At 47.1% G+C, this 10280-nt stretch overlaps 1 long non-coding RNA gene across 1 annotated transcript; it reads right to left on the bottom strand.

Moving 5' to 3' along the window:
- LOC118238765 lies at positions 1 to 1839 on the bottom strand. The gene is made up of 2 exons (XR_004769836.1): positions 1557 to 1839; positions 1 to 962 (listed from the first exon to the last, which is right to left on the bottom strand). It is a non-coding gene; the product is annotated as an uncharacterized LOC118238765 (long non-coding RNA).
- Between the last annotated feature and the right edge of the window lie 8441 nt (positions 1840 to 10280).

The raw sequence follows: 10280 nt of genomic DNA, 5'->3' as shown, positions 1-10280 counted from the left end.
TTCAAGCCTTATAAACTTTATAAACAGGGCATGGAGTTCACTGCAATCCAGGACTCAGGAGGCGGGGGGGAGCAGGGGCATCAGAAGTTCAAAGCCATCCTAAGCTTATCAGGACTTGGGGTCCAGCCTGGGTTACATGAGACCCTGTCTAAAAATAGGGTCAATTTCCCGTGAAACCTGGGCCATGGGTGGCTGTGGGTGACCGTCCTGGCGTACTGTGGTGGGGTAGATGGTATATCAGGACCTGTATACCCGGATGCTCAGACCGTGAACTTGCCCTCTTTGATCATTTCCCACTTCTTTTCAAAGTGACATCTGGGATGATGTCCCTGTTGAGTCCTTTTTAGATGCTGATACATAAAACCCAAAGCCACCTTGTGTCCTACTTAACAGTTGTGACTAGGAATGTCTCTGAAGGAGACTGAGGGAAAGGTGACTCAAATATGGTGCAGAGTAAAAGTCTTTTTCTTTCTTTTTTTTCCAAGATGGGGTTTCTCTGTGTAAGAGCTCTTCGATGTCCTGTAACTTGTTTTGTAGACCAGACTGACCTGGCACTCACAGAGATCCACCTGCCTCTGCCTCTGAGTGTTGGGATTAAGAGCGTGGGAGAGCCTCTTCTGCATGTCCCAGACCACTGGTGTTCCCCAGGAAGCTCCCAGCCAGGCCAAGTTAACCTCAGAAAGGCAAACTGAGTGAAGCTAGCCGCAGAACATAGATGTGGACATGATGATCCTGTAGGCGTTACTGCCTGTTCAGGGAGAGACCTTGGGGACTTTGTGCAAGAGTTCCCACAGCTGACACTGGGAACAGCCAGGATTCAGAATCAAAGCCATTCTACCTGGCCAGGCTGTTAGGTGGCAATCAGCTGAGGCGTGGTGGCCAATACTGTAATTCCAGCACTTGGGATGTGGAGGTAGAAGGACTATATTGTGAGTTCCAGAACAGCGTGGACTACTTTAGACCTAGGAAAAAAGAAAGAAAAAAGTTAAAAAAAAAAAAGGGGGGGGTGTTGGAACCCAGCCCCATGAGGTCTCTAAGAGTTGTTTTCCAGCATAACCACAGGTTTTCATGACCTCACCCCACTGGGATCAATATCCTGTTGTGAACCCTTTGACCTGGGGTTTTTGTGAGTTTGTATATAAGGCTGCTCCACAATAAAGGTGAGAGACATTCTCTCAGAAAAGGATCAGGAGTCTTGTGGTTCATCCAAATCTCTAGGCTTTCGCCCAATACTCGGACTTAGTGGCCAAGAGCAGCCACGGGGGGGGGGGGGGGGTGTCACGGTTCCATGGTAGAGCTCTCTTGCCTAGAATACCCGGCACACACACACACACACACACACACACACCACACTCACACACACATCCCACACTCTATACCGGCTTAGGTACACCAAAGGGAGACACTGAGGGGTGGGAACAAGACTGCTGAGACAGTTGAGACTCTGAGTCAGCTGGGGAAAGGGAACCCCCCGGGGGCGGGGGTGTTAGGACAGAATGCAAGAGAAGGTTCAACAGTATCCTGGAGTTCACTTCAAGGACACTGGAATCACAAACCTGAGCTCCAGCTCCGAGCACCCCAACAATGAAAGCAGTAGGCCAGTCCCTCCGGCTCAGTCCTCCACCCTCAACCTTAACAGAGGTGGAGGTGGGCGGGTCCCCAAGTAAGCATTGTCTCAGTGCCCTAGCTTTGGACAGCCCCTGCTCAGATATCACTGCTCCTTCAACTGCCCGCAAATATTTACATCCTGTTTATGCCAAGGCCTCCCAGGGCCTCAATTTTCATGAATAAAATATGAGTTTCTAGGCCAAGCTTAGAAGGGAAGAAACCCACGCCAGCCAGCTGGTAGGGACCAGAGGTGGTTTAATCTTTTGGTTGCTGTCGCCTCCCGTATGGGATTTCCAGGGACTTTTCTTCTGCGGTCAAGGAGACCAGAGGCAGGAGATTTTTGTGGCATATTCTGTATTTCTTGGCCATTTCCTGGAATTAGACCACCAAGCTTTGTTCACAGGTCTGTTTCCAGAGAAACCCAAAAGTCTCTTGTTTTCTTTCTCTTTAGTTAGTTTTCCTATTTATTTATGTACTTACTTATGTTTTTCGAGACAAGATTTCTCTGTGTGTTTCTTTGGCTGTCCTGGAACTCACTCTGTAGACCAGGCTGGCCTCAAACTCACAGAGATCCGCCAACCTCTGCCTCCCCAGTGCTGGGATCAAATGTGTGCACCACCACCGACAGGCCCAATTTTTTGTTTTTATGTGCGTTGGTGTTTTGCCATGGGCGTCAGCTCCCCTGGAACTGGAATTACAGACAGTTGTGAACTGAAATGTGGGCGCTGGAAATTGAACCCAGGTCCTCGTGAGGAGCAATCAGTGCCCTTAACCACTGAGCCATCTCTCCAATTCTTTTTTTTTTTTTTGACTGTCATGTAGTCCAAGCTGACCTGGAACTCAGATCTGAAAATGACCTTGAACTTCAGATTCTCCTGCCTCCATCTCTGTTGAGTGTGGGATTACAGACATGCACCCTTGTTCCTAGTTCTGGGGTACTGGTGTGGAACCCAGAGTTTCCTGCCTCATAGACAAGCACACGACCCACTGAGCTCCAATCACAGCCCTTGTTAATTTTGTTTTGTTTTTTTAAATATTTAATGTGTATAAGTGTTTTGCTCTCATGTCTATGTGCCACTTGTGCACAGTGCCCTTGAAGGCCAGAAGAGGGTGTGGAATCCCCTGGAATTGGAGTTACAGGTGGTTGTGAGCAGCCATGTGTGTGCTGGGAACCATACACTGGTCATCTGGAGGTGTAACCAGTGCTCTTAATGCTGGCCCAGCTCTCTAACCTTTGCTTTTGTTTTTATTGAGATGGTTTCACTGTGCAGCCTCCCACTCACAGACCCTTCTACCTCTGCCTCCCAAGTCCTGGGACTAAACATGCCAACCACTGTCCCTGACAGTCTTGGTTTATCTTAGAGATAGGGTCTCAGCATAGCCCAGGCTTTCCTCTAACTTGAGGCAGTCCTCCTGCCTCAGCTTCCCAAGTGCTGAGATTACAAATTGGACACACACACACACACAAACACACACATACACACACACACTTTTATTATTATTATTATTTGGAGACAGGCTGGCTTTGAACTCATGATCTTTCAGTTTCTATCTGCTGAGTAATTGGATTATATGTATGCTGGCTACCATGCCCTACTTTTTAAAAAAGATTTATTTTATTTTTATGTGTGTGAGTGTATGTGTCTGTGTATGCCAAGTGAGTGCAGATACCCATAGAGGACGTTGTATGCCCTTGAGCTGGAATTACAGGCAGTTGTGAGCCACCAGACCTAGGTGCTGGGAACTCAATTCAGGTCCTCTGCAAGAGCAACAAATGCTCTGCTGAGCCATCGATCCATCCCTGATTTTAATTTTAATTTTGGTTCAAATAAAAGTATTCCAGACTTCCCTCATTTTCAAAGTGGCTTCACAGAGTTGGTATCAGGAAACATTTTGTTTTTGTTGTTGTTTTATGGAAGGGGAAATTATGATTTAGAAACATTATTGGAATTGGTAGATGTGGTTGCTAATGCCTGTAATCCCAGCACTGGAGAGTTTGAGGTTTCCAGTTCCAAGCTTAATCTGGGTTACAGAGAAAATTCCAGGCCAGCCTTGGCTACAAATTGTGATTCTAACTCAAATTTTTGTTTTGTTTTGTTTTGTTTTGTTTGAGACAAGGTTTCTCTGTGTAACAGTCTTGGCTGTCCTGGAGCTCACTTTGTAGACCAGGCCTGACTCAAATTTAAAAAAAAAACAAATGTGTATGGGAAACAAAACAGGAAGTTCCCAGCTTTAAAAGGACCATCTGGGAATGTGCTAGAATGTGGATGTGGCCTGCTGTGGCCCAGGCTTCGGGTTCCCTTGCCCCACCCCCTTGGGAGAGAGAGAGAGAGAGAGAGAGAGAGAGAGAGAGAGAGAGAGAGAGAGAGAGAGAGAGAGAGAGAGAGAGAGATTTCTGGGTTTAGGGGAGGAGAGGGCCACTAGGGAGTGTTGGAAGCCCTGCGCTTGACCTGACCTCCCTTCGGTGTCCTGGGGGCTGTGGGCTACAAGGAAAGGAGGCAAAAGTGGTGTACAAGGGGTGGGGAGGGGAGAGGTGGGGGAGGATGGTCAGCTTGGAACCTGCCTGGACACACTAAGAGGATGTAGCTGTCAGGGCTGGGGGTGATGAATCAGTTGTGTGGGTGTTGCTACATAGAGGGCCTGGGCCTGCCTGGTTCCAGCTGTGTGGGCTCCTGGAATTTGTAGACACTCTCCCAGCAAGCCCTGCCTGGCTGGAGCCTTGCTTCCGCTCTCTGATACTAATTTGTCCCTGGCAGTCCTGGCTCTGGGAGAGCAATGGTCACTGCAACCCTGAGACCTCCTGCCATAATCTCCTACACACAGACACCATCCTGACTGCCAGCTTGACAAATCTAGAATCACCCAGAGAGAACTCTGGGCTTGCTGTGAGGGAGTTTCTAGACTGAATTAATGGGGCAAGAAGGCTCACACTGAGTGTGAGCAGCATCATGGAACGGGGTCCTAGATTGAAATGAAAAGGAGAAACTGAGTCACACACTTGCTTTCTGACTGCATGGGTATTGGGACCAGGCCTCGTGTTCCTGCAGCTGTGATTTTTGTACCATGCTGGCCTATATGCCCTCAAACTGAAGCAAGATAAACCCTTCCCCACTTAAGTTGTTTGGTATTTTAACTAACACATCCTCTTTTGTCCTTTGTTACTTTCTAAGAGTCACAACAAACCCCATGTGGTGGTTTGAAAGAAAATAGCCCCAGAGGGAGTGGCACTATTAGGAGGTATGGCTTTGTTGGAGGAAGTGTGGAACTGCAGAGGCGGGCTTGAGGTCTCATATATGCTCAAGCCATGCCCAGTGAGGCAGGCTACTTCCTTGTTGCCTTCTCCAGCACCAGATCTGCCTGCACACCACCACGCTGCACCATGGTGATAATGAACTAAACCTCTGAAATTGTAAGCCGCCACCCCAATTAAATGTTTTCCTTTATAAGAGTTGTCATGGTCAGAGTGTCTCTTAACAGCAATAGAAGCCCTAACTAAGACACCCCATATATCCTTTTTTTTTCTTAAAAAAAAATACATACCTAGGGATAGTTTATAAATTAAGCACTGTAGAGATGAACGATAAAATAGAAACACTATGGTACCATGGCAGTAGGTCTGATAATAGACACCCACAGAATGACTAACAGGAGGGTAGTACATACTGTGTGGATAAGTTACAGTTCAAGGCTCAAGTTTTTCTTCTCCATAGATTAAAGAAGTAAAAGACAGAGAAAAAGTTCAAGGCAAGTGAAAGTAAATATCATTGGCAAGTGATACACACTTTGAGTGAGGAGGGGCTCCTGAGCTTGTAGTCCACTGACTTTAGAGACTTGGATTTTCCCAGAGTCTAAGTAACCCCCTCACTGGCTACTCCAGTCTTTCCTCTGTTGGTCTCAAGCTGTCTATGCACTCTCCCTGGAACAGATCCCCACTTCAAGGGCATCCATTTGTGTACTGACAGTGTTATCCCCTCCCACCCTACCTCAGTACACAGTGCTACAGTATGGTCCCTGACTCACAGCAAGGCTATGCAAATAATTGGTGGGTAGTTGGGATCTGTCACCAATCTGGATGGACCCCTGGCTTTTTTTCTTTCCTGGGGACAAGGTTTCAGAGACATTAGCTAGCAATCCACTTGATAACTGAGATACCTAATAGGCTTGTGTATACAGTGTAGATGTCCTGCACATCAGTCAATTTGCTACAAAGGCTATTAGTTAGACTCAACAGGAGGGTAGGTTATACACCATGGAAACACTCAACAAAGAGATAATTCACAACCCAGGTAAGATGGATGTGTCGATAGGGACTATGAAAGATTCCATCATGCTACTTAAAATGACACAGAAATTTATATTTATGAATTACTGTGTGTGTGTGTGTGTGTGTGTGTGTGACGAGAGAGAGAGAGAGAGAGAGAGAGAGAGAGGAGAGAGAGAGAGAGAGAGAGAGAGAGAGAGAGTGAGAATCTCACTATATGGCTCAAGTTGGCCTCAAGCTTTCACTTTTCCTATCTCTGCCTACTAAATTCTGAGATTACATGTCTGTAATTTCTGGGAGTTTCTATTTCAATTCTTTGGGACTATGGTGGTTGGTTGTAGGTAACTGAAACTTCGGCAGGTGGAACTCAGGTTGTGGGGTGTGGAAGGGGAAGAGGTGTGGGGAGCAATGAGGACAGGGTGTGGGGGTGTGATGCTACTTACAGCTTACCAGGGGAAAGGCTGTGGCTTAAGACACACAGAGAATGGGGGAAGGGGGCACGGCTCTAAAGAGTTAGTCTATTTCTTACATAAGGCTAGGAAGGCAGAGGTAAGGATGGGGAGGCCCCAGTGCTCACAGCCTGAGGCTGGTTGGAGGGCAGAAGAGAGAAGGCAGAAGTTTTGGGAGAGTCACCTCGGGATTTTTTTTTTCTTTCAGTCCTGGAGGTCTCCTGCTGAGACCTCAAGGCCAGCACAGCAACAGTGCTCTCTGTACCCTGCACCACCCTCAGCCACACCAGCCTGTCCACTCTACAGTGTGGCTGGAAGGCAAATCTAAATTTGAACAACCCTCTGCGGTGTGTTTTGGAGGGGAAGAAGCCTGGCTTTGCTGGCAGTAAAGCATACATTTTTGTTTTCTTTCAGGACAGGGTTTCTCTGGGTTGCCCTGGCTGTCTTAGAACTCACTCTTTAGACCAGGCTGGCCTTGAACTCACAGAGATCTGGCTGCCTCTGCCTCCTAAATGCTTGGATTAAAGGCATGTGCCACTCTCCTCCCCCGACCTTTTCCTTAATTATTATGTATATAGTGTTCTGTCTGCATGTATCCCCAAAGGATAGAAGAGGGCACCAGATCTCATTACAGATGGTTGTGAGCTGCTATGTGGTTGCTGGGAATTGAACTCAGGACCTCTGGAAAAGAGCAGACAGTGCTCTTAGCATCAGAGCCATCTCTCCAGCCCTAATATATACATTTTCTAGGAGGCATTGCTACTGCTGGTGCTGCTGGCTACCAGGCCATTGGCAGGGTCCAGAGTTGGCTCAGCTTAGGAGGACTGGTCCCTGTAGGGCCCTGTCCGCCATCATCATATTGCACTTGAGCTGTTGTAGCCTAGAAAGCTGAGCTGAGTGGGGCGTCCCTATCTCTGTTTTTGTTGTTGTTGTTTTGCTTTGGTTTGAGATAGGGTTTCTCTGTGTAGGCAGGGCTAGCTTTCCTGGAACTAGCTCTGTAGACCAGGCTGGCCTTGAACTCACAGAGATCTGACTGCCTCTGTCTCCTGGGTACTGGGACTAAAGGAATATGCCACCACACCCAGCCTCCTGCTTGTTTTCAAACAGCACCCTGCCTTAGTTAAGGTTTCTTTTTTTTCTTTTTGGTTATTATTTTTTTTTTCTGAGACAGGGTTTCTCTGTGTAGCTTTGGAGGTTGTCCTGGAACTTGATCTGTAGACCAGGCTGGCCTCCAACTCACAGAGATCCACCTGCCTCTGCCTCCCGAGTACTGGGACTAAAGGCATGGGCCACTAACATCCAGCTGGCTAGATCTCTCTTAATTATTAACCCATTTCTATTAATTTGTGTATCTCCACGTGGTCTTGGCTTACCTGTGATGCTCAGGTCTCTTGCTTCCTTGGCAGTTACATGGTATCTCATTGACTCTGCCTACTGCCTTTCTCTATCCATGTTTGGATTATCTGCCTGGCTAAATCCTGTCTGTCCATTGGCCAAAATGGCTTTATTCATCAACCAATAAGAGAAACATACATTCACAGAATACAGAAGGACATCTCCCATCACCTCACTTTCATTAAGTTTTTATAGGAATAAAGCAAAGACAGTCATAAACTAAAACACTTCTTTTATCATTAAGGACTTATTTATTTTATGTATTTGAGTGTTTGCCTGCCTATATGTATGTGCACCAAGTGCCTGGCTGGTGTCCACAGACACCAGAAGAGGACATCAGATTCCTCTAGGACTGGAGTTACAAGCAGCTGTGACCCACCATACAGCTGCTGGGAACTGAACCTGGATCCTCTGCAAGAACAGCAAGGGCTCTTGTTTTTGAGACAGGGTTTCTCCGTGCAGCCCTGGCTGTCCTGGAACTCGCTCTGTAGACCATGCTGGCCTTGAGATCCACATGCCTCTACCTCCAACATTAAGTGTTCTTAACTACATAGCAATCTCTCTAGCTCCAATACATTTTTGCTTCAATTACGTCGATGGAAACATTAGAGTGACAGAATACAGCAAAGCTGGGAATCTCTCCTAATGGCTTCAAATGCTATCTGAAGTCACCTTGTGCTTTGGGTTGAGCAAGTCAGTTGCCTGCTAAGCTAATACATTTTAAAGCCACCTCACCTGATAGTCACAAGAATGTTAGATCAGGTATACAGCAAGGAAAGGAATGGCTAAAAAAGGAGGGCTAAAGATAGTCCAAGGTAATTTTAATTAAGCTCTGGCCTGCAACATTCTCACCTCACCACAAACCTAGAAGGTTCTAAAAGTTGATCAGCCTAGCAGAAGGTTCAGAGTGAGATGCAGTTTCTTTTGGAAACTCCTGTTCACTTCTGGTCCTGTTGACTCTTGAAATTGCCTTTTAGAAGGAGGAGGTGGGGGGGGAGGGCCTAGGCCCCACTCTGTATGATATGACAGACTTTGGGGATCCCCTATAGAGGGCCTCACCCTCCCTGGGGATCGGAGGGGGTAGGAGTGGGAAGTTGGTAGGGGGCAGGGGAGTAGGGGAGGGAGAGGGAGCTGGGATTGACATATGAAGCAGGCTTGTTTCTAATTTAAATTTAAAAAATGGTTAAAAAAAAAAAGGAGGAGGAGGAGGGGGTGGGGAAGGCCATTGGACCCTTACCTGAGATTCCAGCCATTCCTTCCACAGAACTATGCTCTAATTATATACAGCCTGGAGGTGTTGTCTCAGGACATGTTAGAGTATATAAACTGGGGAGAATTAACTGAAGAAGCTCAGTCCATGTGGCCATGTGGAAGCCATCATCCATGCTGGACCAAGCCTTTCCAGGGCAGCTGCTTTGGGGTCACCCATGCTCTGTAGGTAAGCCCCAAAACACTTACTGGTTCCCCCAGTGACACCTTTGGTAGAATCATTCTTTGGTTGGTCATTGGGATATCTTTTTGGATTTGTTTTGTGTGTATGAAGGTTTTGTGTGCATGTATGTCTATGTGTGGAGGTTGTGAGCCCCCATGTGGGTGCTGGGAATTGAACCTGGGTCCTTTGCAAGAACAAGAAGTTCTTGCTCTTAGTCACTGAGCCAATTTTCCAGCCTTGCCATTGGGATCTTATGAAGAGCGAGGAGATGTTATTTATGTCTCCCTAGGGAAATAATTCTTTTTGTTTTGCTTTGTTTGAGACAAGGTCTCACTATGTAGTCCAGCAGGCTTGGAGCTCGCTATGTAGACCAGGCTATCCTGGAACTCATAGAGCTCTGCCTGCTTCTACCTCCTAAGTGCTGGGATTTAAACACATGAGCCACTATGCCTGGCAAGAATTCTTGCAATGAAGAGGGACCAGGGTCACTGCTGTCTTGAAATTTTTCTCCATTTTGGTGAATTAATGATAGTATCCCAAAACTGTACTAATCAGCATTAATCTAGGCTTGTTCTCCTAGATTCTTCCCAGTACCCCTGCAACCAACTGAGAATAACTGGTCATAAGGGATGCTTATGCCCACATGACATGCTGTTTTTTTGTTTGTTTGTTTTTTAAAACAGGGTCTCACTGTGAATTCTGGAATCTGGAGCTCACTAGATAGACCCAGCTGGCCTAGAACTCACAGAGAGCTACCGTATGCTTCTGTCTCCCAAGTGTAGGGGTTAAAGGTGTGTGCCACCATGCCCACCCTGACACACATTCTCTTTCTTTTACTACTCAACACTCCGCTCCTGGCATTGGAAGCTTTTGGTTCTCCATCATTTTCTCCCACCCTCACGCCCCCCCCCCAACTACCCCTACTCTGTAGCAGCAGGCACTCTGGTTTTCCCACCTAGAGACCTCGGCTGTAGAAGTTGCTCATTTCCTCTGACCTCAGGTGGCTCCTACAGGAGGTTGGAGTTAGGGTGTCTGATATTAGAACCTTCAAAGATTGAAGACTGACTCTCATACCTCTGAGAGCCTGCCCCATTCTGTGCCAGCCACTTTGCCCCTGTGCCCCACGTTGGGAGAA

Source organism: Cricetulus griseus, chromosome 4 (assembly GCF_003668045.3).
Source record: "Cricetulus griseus strain 17A/GY chromosome 4, alternate assembly CriGri-PICRH-1.0, whole genome shotgun sequence".
In the NCBI taxonomy this organism is placed as follows: Eukaryota; Metazoa; Chordata; class Mammalia; order Rodentia; family Cricetidae; genus Cricetulus; species Cricetulus griseus.
This window is presented reverse-complemented; position numbering and strand designations above follow the sequence as displayed.